This window comes from Myiozetetes cayanensis, unplaced genomic scaffold (assembly GCF_022539395.1).
Source record: "Myiozetetes cayanensis isolate MyiCay16 unplaced genomic scaffold, myiCay2020 scf2-11, whole genome shotgun sequence".
Lineage (NCBI taxonomy): Eukaryota > Metazoa > Chordata > Aves > Passeriformes > Tyrannidae > Myiozetetes > Myiozetetes cayanensis.
The window spans coordinates 113,669,821-113,683,792 of NW_026087411.1; the positions used below are offsets into that span (position 1 = coordinate 113,669,821).

Genomic DNA, 13,972 nt, shown 5'->3' on the forward strand with positions numbered 1-13,972 from the left:
CTCCTTCCAAGAAAGAGGAAGCTGCAACTACAGGGAGCTGGTACAGTCTCCAAAAGCACCCAGCACCCAAGGTTTGGCCTTGGATAGGCCAATTTCCACTGAGAAATGTGATTCCCCTCACACCTGACCTGGCTGCTGTGACTCTCTGCAGCCAGCAAAAGCAGCAGGCACTGCTGGAGCACAGAAAACTGGATTGGTTCAGGATGTCTGCTTAGGACAAGGTGATTTCTGTGCTGCAGAAATGGTTGGTTTTCACTGCTGACTATAAAGCAGAGAAAGAAAAAAGAATGAAAGAACTTCGCAGACAATTAGGTTTGTAGAAATAAGTCCCAACGTAAATGTATCCTGCTCTAAATGCTGCCCTTCCCTTAAACAGAAAAGAAGCCACCACCATAAATCCATTAGTTCTTCAGACCAAAACAAGTCTATTTCTATTCTCCCATCACGTCTCCTCTTCCCTGTGCCGCTGAAAGAACAAATCCCACAAACAAGAACCGAGCTCAGATTCAATCTCAGCACTTCCCTAACTGGTCTGCCACACAGCCAGGAGGGAGACCACAGGAACTCCCTCCAGAGCACCACAGCTTCGAGGGATTGTGAAAGCCTTTCCTAATCTGCAGATCTGCCGGGCTGTAACCAAGAGAGTTTATGTGCCCCAAAAGGAGGAAACACTTCAAAACCCCTTCACAAGCACCTGCAAAGCTCCCGCTGCTCCCTCACTGAACCTGCACGTCTGAGCCACCACAGGTGAGGTCTGTGTCTGCTGCAGCTTCCCCCTCCCACTGCTCACAAGGTACAGGCACTGCAAAATGGTCTCAGAACTCACTACAGCTTCCTAAAGGACAGAAGGAAAAGGTGTTTAGAGGATTTAATTAAAATCGTGCGTCGTTCCCTTCCCTTTTCCACCCTGCCTGTAAAATCAGCCAGAACGCAACAGCCTCTATCCCCCTTTGTCTTTTTTACCATAAACTTCAAGGACTCTTGGCCCACTTTAATCCCTCAACTTGGCTTAAAATGCTACTGAAGGGTAATTAATAATCTGCTTGTCAGTGAAAGAGCAGTGTCCAGAGAAGTCTGCAGAAGTTCAGGGTACGTTCATAAAATGGGTGCACTCAGAAACTGAGGATGCCAAACGCATCCCAGATATCGCCAGGCAGAGAATTCACTGAGCACTTTTTGTGCTGCAACATCTGTAAATCAAAGCACATTATCTTCCACCCTCATAATCAAGAGGTTTGCTAGATTATGCAGAGATCTGTCTGATCATGACAGACAGGGCTGTTGAACCTCCTGCAGCTGCCTGAAACACGCTCGGGCGAAGAGCTCGCTCGTGACACCCCACAATGAGAGCGGCCCCTCCAGTGCTCACTTCCAATTAGGAAAACTCTCGGTGTGACAGGGAAAGAGCCCCTCAGAGCCAGAGGAGTGGCCAGAGGTGACAAATGTGCACAACAGCAGCCTGTCCTTGGCAGAGGAGCTGCAGACTGCAGGCAGGGAGGCTGGAACAGCGTCAGGAGGACAGACAGCCCAGCTTAAAAAGGCAGCTCTGACAGCGAGCAGAAGAGCTTCAATTAACAAGCTGCATTTGCAAGGCCAGACTCCAAAATGCTCCTCATCATCCAATCATCCAACCCATGCTTAAAGTCACACCATCATCACACGGAATTGGGTATCAGCTGGCTGAACTAATCCCAGCCAGCTGCTAAAACTGCCAGCAAATAGGTCAGTCGTGGATGCCACACCACGCAGGGCCCTCCAACGGGGAGCAGTCACACACCAGCACTCCTGCACCCGTGACAGGGCTCTGAGAGGTTCCATTTGCCAAAGGACACTTCATTTTGTGGTGCAGGGCAAGGGAAAGGCACAGCCCACCTCGTTGCCCAGGAGCCTTTCCATTGCTACGTTTCCAAATCACGTTATGCAACAGGTAATATTCACACCCACACGTGCAGGAGCAAAAATGCCCTTGGGCTTTAATAACGATTCCAGGTTACTATAATGGGAATAGAAATGAGATTGTGGAGATTTTATTGTACAACTCTGCAAATTACTTAAATCAGGCAAAAAGGTACAAGGTGAAATTAAGGCTCCTTTCCTGCTCTGCCTGTGAGAGTACACCCAGCAAATTAAACACAGCTGTTCACTTTCCACTGCATTACCACAGTCATTTGTTAACCCATGGAAGATCCAAGAATGCACCTCCAAAAGCATGTGCCAAGGATAAGTTATTCCAGGCACTCTACGAGTCACTGCTCTCCAAAGAGAGCGGTGACAGACTCAGGACTGCATCCTCCACTGCCACCAATGACCTTTATGGTAACACAATAAATATTTCAGCCTATAATGAATCTGCTGCATTACATTTTGCTCTCTGGGCCACTGAGGATCAGCCAGGAACAGATCAATTGGAGGCACGAAGCTCCCACAAAGCCCAAAGCCACAATGGAGATCTCACTTCCTGCAGCAAAAACTGGGGAGAGGTGGAGAGAAAAAAAGGTGTTTTTTAAAAAAACAAAACCAACAAAAAAACAAAGCAACTCCTGAGCTCAGCATTTACATCAACTTCCACCAGATTCACTTTCCCAACAATGAGATCCCCTGCAGTCAGGCAGGACTGGCCCTGAAGCCGCATCTTTATTGCCTGGAATCCCAAAATTCCCTTATGCCAGCAACAAACCTGTCAAAAAATAACCTCAAAACCTCACAGGTTTCCCAGGAGTTTGAAGGCCAGGCTGCACATGGAGCATCTGAAGCACAAGAGAAGCTGTGTTTTAGCTCTAGTTCTGCCACCAGCTCGCTTGGATCACTTGGATCACTCCAGACACGTCCCTGCATCTCCATTTCTTTGCCTGCTTGGAGGCGTCAGGGCTTTGTCGTTCTGCAGCAGCACCTCAGCAACACGTGGAGTTGTGGAGTTGTCCACATCTCCCGAGCCCAAGGAAAGGAGATGCCAAAACAGACACCCTTATCTCTGCAGAGGGTGAGCACACGAAGCCAGCAGACACTGTGCCAAAACCTCAACCAGCCAGATTGTCTCTTTTTTTTTTTTTTTTTTTTTTGGATCTCATTTTCAACAGATTTAGAGAAATTATCCCAGGGGTATGGCAACGGACCAGAAAGCAGAGGAGATCATTTCATGGCATCTGTAACAGCACCCAGTTAACAACAGCTCCTCAATTTTTGTCTTATGACCTCACTCATTATTTAAGAAGATTTTTTTTATCACCCTCAAATAATATCTTTGCAAACACTCCCCCTATGTCTCCACCAAGTCTTTCTCTACTGCCATATAAGCCCGAGGCTTCTCTTTCCTCCCCTTGAGATGGAGTCAAGGTAAGTTCTTAATTTCCTCTACCATCTGCAATGAAACTGCCTAAACACCCGTGCCAAACAAGCTGGAATTACACCATTAATTTCAGCTTACTCAGCTCACCCTACAGACTAAGTCAATATTTGACAGATATTTAGCAAGGACTACAATTTATTTAAATTCAGGATGAGAGTCAGCAGGACACGCTGCCTGGGGGGAAACATGAGATAACCACAGGCTGCTTTAGGCTTCTTTAGGAGACCTCCTAAAGGGGTGGAGGGATAGAGGGACCCCTGCCTCCTGAGATCAGCCCTCCAAACCAGGGAGGCTTCCTGAGAAACAACCAGTGAACAACACGAGTGAGAACATCTCAGCTTTCAGAGGGAGGGCTGCTAAGGCGAGCAAACAAAAGGCTCGTTGTGTGCAGCCCACACATCCCCATGGCTGCTGGGTATGGGGCAGGGCAGCCCCATCCACGCAGCTCCAGCTAAACCCAGTCTCCATCTCCACACCAATCCATCAGAGCACTCCGTGTCTTCGGGTCCCTTCCCAGCTGCTCCACAGCTGGCACAGACCAGGGAAACTCTGAGGACAGGGATTTCTGTGCAAACAATGCCAAAGAGGAAGGAGTCAAATCAGCGGGGTGTGAGGAATAGAATCATAATAAACAGATCGAGCACAGCCTCACCACAAACTGCAACTCACCCAACTGCTCAAGTTTTCAACCACGGAAAAAAATAACCCATCAGTTGCAGGACAGTCCCTGAGCTTCCCAGCCCTTACACCATCTCCCTAAGCTCCCGAAATCCAGCTGCCTGACAGCAGCACATCCCAGCACATCTCGATGCCGTGAGTCAGCGCCGTCTCCCACAGATGGGATCTCTCCCCAAGTGCCTGTTTTCCAGAGCAGCATCTCCAGACCAGGAGCAGCGTCAGCACAGCTCGCCCTCGGAGCTTTCTGCCAGCTCGGTTTAGAGGAAGAAAAACTGCTGAAGCCACCCAGAATGCCAGGCTGGTTGATGACACCCCCAAGAAACAGGTTTACCCCAGACTGTGTCAGCTTTTCACGAGAAGCTGCTCCAAGTTAGGAGATGGAAGTTTTTTGCTTCTCAGTGTAAAAAAAAAAGGGAAAGATGGAAGCAATTCCTTCAACTGTCACTTCAATTTGTCATGTCACACCTTCCTCCCTCCTCCACCACCACAGGCAGGTCCTAAAGCCTCTGGATCTCTCCAACCTCGTTGTACGTGCTGGTTCATCCTCCTGGCTGGCAAAGCCCTTTGCTTACAAGAGCCCTGGGAAACGGTGCCAAAACTGAAGATTAAATGAATAGGTCAGTGAAAAATCCCAATAAACAGCCCATCCCGAGGAGGAGGGGGAGGAGTGCTGATCCAAACCTCCCTCTTACACAACTGGCTGGAGTCATCCCCTCCTGTCAGCAGACACGAAGCTTTACACGGGTCAGAGCTGCCGTGAGCAGAGAAAGCTCATTAAAAAACCCCAAAATTCCATGTGAGAAAACGAAGTGTTCCTTGTTTTGGACAGAACTGGCAGGGAGAGGAGAGTTCAAACACCAGTAAACAGTCCACGTGCAGCCCAAAACCGGCTGCAGAAAGTGGAGACTCCCACCCAGCAGTGCCCGCGGGGACCTCGCAGGGAGCGAATCCTGCCCGAGCAAAGGAAGGTGCTGCAAAGCCACCAGCTCCAAACTCAGAATAAACCCCGTCTCGCAGTGCTGCAGCTCATCAAAGGGGCGGTTTGTGAGCTTAATTCAGTCACAAAGCTAAAACTTAAGAACAAAAAGATACATATCGAGGTTTATGGCAGCACAAGGTTTGCAGCAAGGTTTTCCCTTGCCCCTGGACAAAGTCTTTGGCTAGGGGAGCTGAAGGAAACCGCACAGAGAGGACACACAAACGTAGCCTGCATTTGAAAGCACGAAGAACAAAGCTCTGGTGAATGTGGGAAATTAGAAAGCCTGACAGATTTCACCCTGGTTTATCCCCTGGCAAATTAGCTACTGTTTAAACGTGGAGCTCGGGCATTACATCATCTGTTTGCAGGGATTTTTTTAACTTTTTTTTTTTTTTTTTTAAAGCTAAACCATTCTCCTGTTCCCAGCTTGAGGAACATCGTTCCCCCCCAACAGACTCAACTAATTGAAAGGGGTGAGTCAAACTTCCTTGCAGGAGCCCTGCAAGCAGGGAAGCACACACCTAAACTGCTTTGCAAGTCCAAACAGCAAGAGATCTTATCTGGAATTTAGCAGGAAACACGAAAGTGCCCCTCAGGTTTGTCTATTCAGATTCGGGGATGAAAAAAACCCCACTTTTTCAAGTTGGGATGTGCACGACCAGCCTGATTACGGGGCTGAAATCACACGGGCTCCTGCTCACCCAGCTCCAGGTCAGGGGGGATTTAAGGAGACGTGGCTGGACCCCATTTGATTCCTCCACTCTTTTGTCACTTATGCAAATAACTCCAGCGTTTCAGTCCTTCGGGATGCTTTCAGGGATCAGGCTGAGAGGAAGGGAAACCCAGAGATACTTTTTGCGTCTGTTCTCCCTTTCCAGCTTGGACACCGATTTTGGAGGCCGATTTTCCCTGGAGAGGCGCAGAGCTCCACCAGTGCAATTCCCTCCAAACCTGGCAGAAGGCTGATTTTGCAGCACCTGCTCCCTGGTGAGGGTTTCAAGGAGTCCTCTTTGGGGTGTTTGAAGGGCCAGGCTCTCCCAGCCCCTCCAGGAGCAGCTCCAGACAAGGCACGGTGCAAGGGGCTCTGCCGGGGAGACTCTGCCTTAGCGCGGAGTTGACAGGGAAAGGTTTCCCACAATCTGTTTTTCTGCCCCCCAGCTCTCAGGAGCTGTCAGATTTCTGGAGAGGAAGGAGGAAGAACGGCAGGATTTTGGAAGGGTGAAGGGAAGAACCAGCAGTCCCATCCTCAGACAAGCAGGTTTCACGCAGGCAGGGTTTGTGTGGAGAGAGGCCCTCGTTTGTTGGGTATTTTCCTCCACACCAAACCCACAGTGGGCTCTGACCACAACCCAGTGGCATCGAGGAACGAGAGCTCAAAAGACTTCTGCTAAAAATTTGTAAAAAAAATCATTTAAAAGGGGTATTTTTTTCCCCTAAACCTGGAAAGGTTTGATCTAACACTATGATCTAATCCCTTTACAATCTCTAAAGCTAAAAAAACCCCAACAATTAAAAAGGCAAACAAAATACAAATAAAAAACCATGAAACAAAAACAATGCCCTAAATGAAACCAACAAAAAGCCCACAGTCCTTTCACTATTACTTCTAGACATTCAAAAATACTCTGTGAATTTTCTCCTTAGATTAAAAACAAAATAGATCAATAAATAAAGGATTATTTTGTAATAATACACAGCACAAGGAATTCTGGCTAAAAAAAAAAATAAATTTTTTCAGCAAACTGCATCTCTGGAAGTTCTGTTTAAATACAGCTTAACCTTTAAAAAAGCCACAACTGTAACACACGCAGAAAAACAGGCTTTGCTGTCAGAATGTAATTAAAAAAAAAAAAAAAAACCAAACCAACTCAATTCTGCTCTATACTGAGATAGCCAGGAGCAGATCTGGGAGAAAGTCAAGCAAACAAATTTTCTCTCCAAGATTCCAAAAGGTCACTGCAAACAATTACTAAAATGCAATTCTGCAAACAACAGATGCCAGTTCTTATTTTTTTTTTCCAATTTACAAGATAACTTCACTGCTCCAGTTACAACTTGGAAAGAATAATAATCCCAAGGATCAGGCAGCAGATTAAATAATTACATAAATACCAAGAAACCATTAAAACTGCATTTCAAAGAGGGTAGGAAACTATTTGTTTCCTCTTCCTCTGCTTTTGCATAACACAGTTCCCAAAACCAGATCCCATCTGCAGCTCAACTTGGGCCAGGATGAAGAACATTCCTTCCCATGTATGGGAACTAAAGGAGATTTTTAATTTCACTTCTCACAACAGAAAAACAGAAGTCAGAGCGAGAAGACTTCAAAACAAAAATCAGGCAATTAAAAAAAGAAGCCCCCAAGTCTGAAAAGATTTCTACCACTGCACCTTTTTCTTATTGTCTTGCTACCAAGAGCCTTCAAAACGGGGCGTTTTCTTCCTTCAGTGCCAGTCCAGGCCCCACCGAGAGGAACTGTGAGTGTCAGCACAAACCTCTCTGCTCACCCAGCAGCAACACCGAGCTGAAAAACGAGCACCTGATTCTGGTGACCTTCACAGTCCCAAACAACGGCCAACTATTCCTGCCCATTCAGCACCTTCGTTTAGAACAAACCCCTCCACCCCTTTCATTAATTCCCCTCCTTGGTCCTGAGCAGGCTGTGGATCTGCAGGGAACACAAAAAGGGCACTGGAGCAGCCCCCTGACTCAGGGTGGGGGACTCAGGGAGGGGCTGGAGGGTGTCCAGGGAAGGGGACAGAGCTGGGGAAGGGGCTGGAGCAGCAGGAGCGGCTGAGGGAGCTGGGGGGGCTCAGCCTGGAGAAAAGGAGGCTCAGGGGGTCTTCTCACTCCCTGCAACTCCCTGACAGGAGGGGGAAGTTAGGGGGGGTGGTGGCATTGGGCTCTGCTCCCAGGGAACAAGGGACAGGACAAGGAGAAACAGCCTCCAGCTGTGCCAGGGAAGCTTTAAATTGGATATTAGGAACAATTTCTTTCCCAAAAGGGTGGTCAGGCGTTGGAAGGGGCTGCCCAGGGCAGTGGTGGAGTCCTCATCCCTGGAAGTGTTCAAAAAGCATGTGAATGTGGCACTTGGGGACATGGGTTCGTGTGGCCTTGGCAGTGCTGGGTTCATCTTTGGATTTTGGAGGTCTTTTCCAACCTTAACAGTTCCCTGACTCTGTACTGCCATAACCCACCCCAAGCAGCAGGTACCCATCCCCATCACTCCTCCTCAAACAGCCAAGGAGCACCAAGCCCAGTTTCTCATCCTCTGCCTCTCGCTTTGCCTTCCTGAGTGACCGAACCAAACCATCTGCCCCTCAGGACAGCAAAATTCAGAGTCCCAGAGCTGGGTAAAATTATCTAAATGCAGATAGGCCCTGCCATGTGAGTGGATCCCCTCCTCAGGCACTGCCACAGCTCGTGTATCTCATCTTGAGAGAGCCAGGTTGGACTCAGGACAGGAATATCCTAATGCAGGAGCATTAAGACAGCGAACTAAGAGTAGAAAAGGGGAGAAGGAGAGCCTAGAGACTCCATCACTCTATTCTGCTGCTAAGGGAACCCCCCAACACCGCCTGCAAACTCCACAAGCAGCACCTTTGCTGTTGGATTATCAAACTGAATCACTTCACTGAGGTTCATATAAATGGCAGGGACTGCAGAGGTGGGAGAGAAGAGGGACCAAGGCCATCCCTTCTAGCAGCAAGCCACGAAACCAGTTCAACCATGTCACCCATCTCCGATTCAAAGGTCAGTGCCAGCGAGGACCAGGCAGCTCTTCCCCACACCACACAAGCTCTGAGATACACTCAGATACTATGGAAACCTTAACCTGCATTTCCTCAGCAGTTACAAAGCACACAGGCAGGAGGAGGTGACAGAAAAGCTCAGCTATAATCCCCTCTCTCCTCACAAGGCTCCACACAAACAGTCTGTACACAGCACGAGTTAACACAGAGCTCCCTGAATGCACACACACAACAGCTCTTGGTAAACAGGCTAAGAATAGGTACAGGGACAGCAAAGTGCCCAAGCAAGACTCCCCTGCAAAGCAACACCGAGCTCACAAGAAACATTTGCTACGCTGCTCTTGCTTTAATCAGTTTTGAGAGGAGGAAATTCACTTTGGCTGTTTTTATAACAACTCCCTCTCCACTCCATTTGTCAAACAGCTGCCACGTTCTGTCCCGGCCAGAGCTGCTGCTGGTGGGACCCCAAAGGCTCACGTGTCAGTGCATGTACCAGAGACCTGGGGTGCACATTAAAACAGGCCCCAGATCTGTCTGGAGATTACCTGTCACTCCTTCCAAGGCAATGGAATTAAGCAGAGGTGCAAGTCGGTGCAAAGCCTGGCTCATGCTGGGATAAAGTACCCCAGAAGGTGCTCTGGGCACGGCCACCCGAGAGATGTCATCTGAAACCACCAACCGATGCAAAACCACCTCCTTGGACAAGGAAGAAATAATTTCCTGGCTTGGCCTTTCTAATTAAAATCACCTCTGTCCCCTCTTCCTCCTTCCAGAGAAAGAGCAGGGTTGATTCTGAGGGATGGGGGGGAAATCAGCTCAGTGCAGAAGCCCTGAGATACCTGCCAGTTCCAGCTCAGTTGTTACTCCCCACTAACTACACCCCTGAGACACTTGCAAAAGCCCTGGTGCTATTCATCACCACCACGAAGTGAAACCAAAGTCAGAGGACCCTGGAGGCAACTGCGAGAAACCACCTAAAGATTTCTTCGAATCTTTTTCGCCCGTCTTGATCTTTGTTAAGAATTCTGTAATTAACACCACCAGTAACGCTCTGCAGATGTTGCTGATTTACAGCTTTCCCCCGGAGAAAGGCAGCCCCAAAGCTGTTTTAGAGGTAGGAGGTGTAAGAAGTTTGCAGGCTACGACAAACAACCCCAGAGCTCCTGGATCCATCAAACCTGACCGGCTCTGCTGGAAAGGAACCGCCACGTCAGAATCAACTCCATCTTCTGCTCTGAAACAACCACCACCCTACACGATCATCACAAGGACAGCTCTCGCCTTTCCTTTCTCCAGGTCCCTGTTTTTGTTTCGGGATGCACCGTGGAGAACTTGCAAGGAAAGGCTTAACAACAGCTAATTGTCAGACGCCACAGTAATTAGTGGCAGCTTTCCAAGGCATCCATCTCTGGCTGGTTTTCCGATACTGGCTCCTCCCCCATCCCCACATTAAAATGAAGGTACACGAGGTAGGCGGCAGAATCATTTACAAGTACCGAGGTCTTCCCAAGAGAGATGCCTTAGGAAAGAAATATCTTTCCTAAACAATGCATGGGTTGGTTTTTTTTCCCCTTCCCATTTGCTCTGGAACTGCTATCTTTATTAATTATCTGAGAACGATGTTAACCTATTCCCTGGCATATATTATTAGATGTACAATGCTTTTCTGGGAGTCAGCGTTATGCCTGGCCAGCGAATCACCTCGAAATGAGGAGCACAGGATCACACACTGTCCTGACTTCTGCCCACCTGCTGCTTACACAGCCCAGCTTTGATGTCACTCCTCCACTCATATCAAAGGTTTCTGGCCTATTTCACTTGCAGACCTTTACAAGTTTCCCTGCAGACAGAAAGGTTCTGGTAGGGGATTCAGGACTGCTCTGCTCAGACTTTACAGACCCCTCAGCAAGAGGCTCCCAGCGCTGCTCTGTATATTTTAGGCTCTGCTCTCAACTCCGAGGCTCTGCACTTGGCTGGCAGCTCTCCTTGTCACAAGCTCCAACGCTTCCATGCCAACCTTTTCCAGGCATCATCTGCATGTCAGCAGAGCTCCACAGCATCTCCTCCACAATCCAGAACACATCACTTCCCACTAAGTGCCCACACAGAGCAGCCCTGCAGCATAATGACTTCCTCGTGCCCGGAATAGAAACGCTAAAAGACGTGCACAAATCCCAGCCCTGCCTTCCATACGACGTGGAGGCTTTGAATCACGGGTGGGGAAGATAAAGGGAGTCTTTTCCCACGTCCAGTGACGTGCTGAATTCCATCACACTCCAATCTGGGCCCAGAAGGTGGGATACATATGGGATGGGGGAAAAGAAAAGCTTCTCTTCATGTTGGAAATGGAGAGGTGTTGATGGGACAACGTAACAGAGGATGTTGGATGTAGAGAAGCCAATTCCCATACTAAGTGTCCATCGTCTGTTTGACTGGATTTACTCAACCTGTCAAGAAATGTTCCTTCAGGAAGGCAACACCTGTAGAGCAAAGGGTTTCCTGCTCTGTGGCATTCTGGCTCTCAAATAAATGCAATTCCCTTCCAAATGAATCTCCAGATAACCAGCACTCCGGCACAGAGCTGAGATGACTATGTCACACTGAGAGGCAGCACCAAACAGCAATGACAGCTCATCATCCCAACAGAGTCAGATGCTGGAATACACACTCCAGGCAACGCTGGTGCCAAAACACAGCAGCAACAACAACAAACCTCAGGCTCCCTGCACTACCACTGTCCCTAAGATGAAAGTCAGATGAGAAGATACCTGGCAGTGTTTTGAATCATAAAAGAAAGCATTTTATGAGACTCTTGAGGGTTAAAGGAATAACCAGCTGGACACCGTGCAAAATAAGGGAATGAAAATGTTATTTGTGCACTGGGAAGAGTTATTAATATTTTCTATTAGAAGGAAACTTGAGAGGGTTTCTTGGCGTTCGTGGGTTTATCCCACGTTCTGAGACTATTCTTGGGTAGACATTTGCATTAGAGAAGTGACACATTTTCAAAATTCACAGGGAAGGGGGAGGGCAGAGGTGGGCAGAGAAAACACACACCCCCAACTGCAGGCAACAAGATTCCAACCATTTGAGAAACTGAGTGTAAGAACTAAGAAATTATAAGACTCATTAAAACGTGTCTTAAAGAAACAAGTCCTTTAGATCCATTAGAGGCTACAGACTATCTGTTGGTTTGGAGTGCTGGGGTTTCCCAAAACCATAAAAGCACCCAAAAAACATAAAGGATTGATATGATTCCTTTGTAAGCCTCAATTTTCTGTACTTCACTCAATTTTTATCAGTGAGGGACAGGGCACTTTGTGGTGCTATTGGTTATGTCAACAGAGTTCTGAGAAACGGATTTCCATTTACTGGGAGAGATCCCAGAATTCCAGGATGGTTTGGGTTGCAAGGGACCTTACAGATTATCCATTCCCACCCCCTGCCATGGGCAGGGACACCTTCCACTATCCCAGGTTGCTCCAAACGCCATCCAACCTGGCCTTGAGCACTTCCAGGGATGGGGCAGCCACAGCTCCTCTGGACAACCCCTGCCAGGGCCTCCCCATCCTCAAAGCCAACAATTCCTTCCCAATATCCAACCTAACCCTGAGATGGATTAGTCAGATCTCTAAACAGCTCTTGCCAGTAACAGGCATCAATTAACCAACAGCAGTGACTTCACAAAAGTGGGATTTCAATTTGCACTTCCAAACTGGCCCTGCAAGTGCTGCAATACCACCCATTCACCTGGGAGGCCGGTGCCCGAGGCTTCCTACACCCAAGGCAGCCCAGGGATCGATTCCCTGCAAGCCACGGAGCTGCACAGCCTTCTTCTGTCTTCACCCTTCCCAAACCAGCCCCAAAACCCCAGATTGGCTTTGCACCTCTTCTCAGGCAACATCCACCACCATCAATCATGTGCATGAGACAACAGCCCGGCCGAGCTGCAGGAGCCAAACTCAGCCACGACAGGCCCCAGTGAGCAGCTCTTCCAAGTGCTCTCCAAGAAGAAAACGCTGCTTTCGAGGATGTGTCTGAATTGCAGGAATATTCATGCTATACTTGTGCTGGTTTTAGCCCAGCAAGCACAGCCTGTGTCGGCACGGGTTGGAGGAGACAACTGGCAGGCCCAGCTGTGTGCCCGAATCCCATGGGAATGCTTTTCCCCACTGCCAAGCCACACACTAGCAGAGATAGGCCAGCCTGGACTGAAAAGATGGGTATCACTTGCCTTTTTCACAAGAAGGAAAACAAAAAGCCCAAATATTTTGCTTGTTGGGTGGTTAAGACATAAGAACCCCACTGTGGGTTTCGCTTGTTAAGAGTAACACCAAAAACGCCATCCTGAGTCAAAATCCCAGAGTCAGGAACTGCTTCATAATGCCTGTTCCTGACAAAAAAAAAAAAGGAACAAAAATCTGACAAAAAAATGGGGGCTTAGCACAGAAAACAGGTAAAGAAATGAGACAGCAAGCACTGGGAAAACCCATCTGCTGCCCAGGAAACAGCAGCCAATGACCACGAGGTCCCTTCCAGTTCAGTGTTTCTGGGGGCTTTCCAGAGCAGAAAAATTGCCTCCAGACCAGGAGCCAATTCCCAATGGGCTGCTGTGATCTTGGCATGGAACAGGTAACATGTGGAGTATTCCCACCCTGGTGAAATCATTAACTGTGGGCAGCAGGAGGAAAGCCCTGGGAAAACAGGCAAGGCAGCTGGGAGAGGTGATGGGAGTCGAAGAGCAAGGAGGAAAAAGAAATCAGGCAGCAGAGAATGGAAGGAAAAAAGAACAAATACACACATAATACAGCCAGAAGGAGAGAGACAAACTCTGAAAACTCAAGATTAAGGTGGCGTTTCAGGATGTAACAGTGATGAAAACCAGGCTCGGGAGGGGCAAGCAAAGTCTGGGAATACATCAACAACATTCAACTCATCAGCTGCACAATCCCAGAGATCCACGCTACAAATATCCAAGGGAAGACGATGATGATGATCTTTCCCATCCCACCTGAACAGCACAAAAACAACCCTCCAATTTTGCCATGTCTCACTGAGACACAGCCTAAGCGAAAGCAATTCAACAATCATGTTTTTCTTGTTCTCTGCTTTTGCTCTGACTTGACAACTGCCAAAAGCCATCCCCACGTGTAAACAAACAGGAGAGCTAACAGTCCCCACTTGAAAAAATCAGAGAATTCCAGAGGACTATTTTGG

The 13,972-nt window shown here is 48.3% G+C and overlaps 1 protein-coding gene across 5 annotated transcripts in view; it reads right to left on the minus strand.

The window, feature by feature from the left end:
* Positions 1-13,972, minus strand: part of EXTL3 (exostosin like glycosyltransferase 3) — a 128,266-nt gene that overhangs the window by 91,885 nt on the left and 22,409 nt on the right. The window lies entirely within an intron of this gene.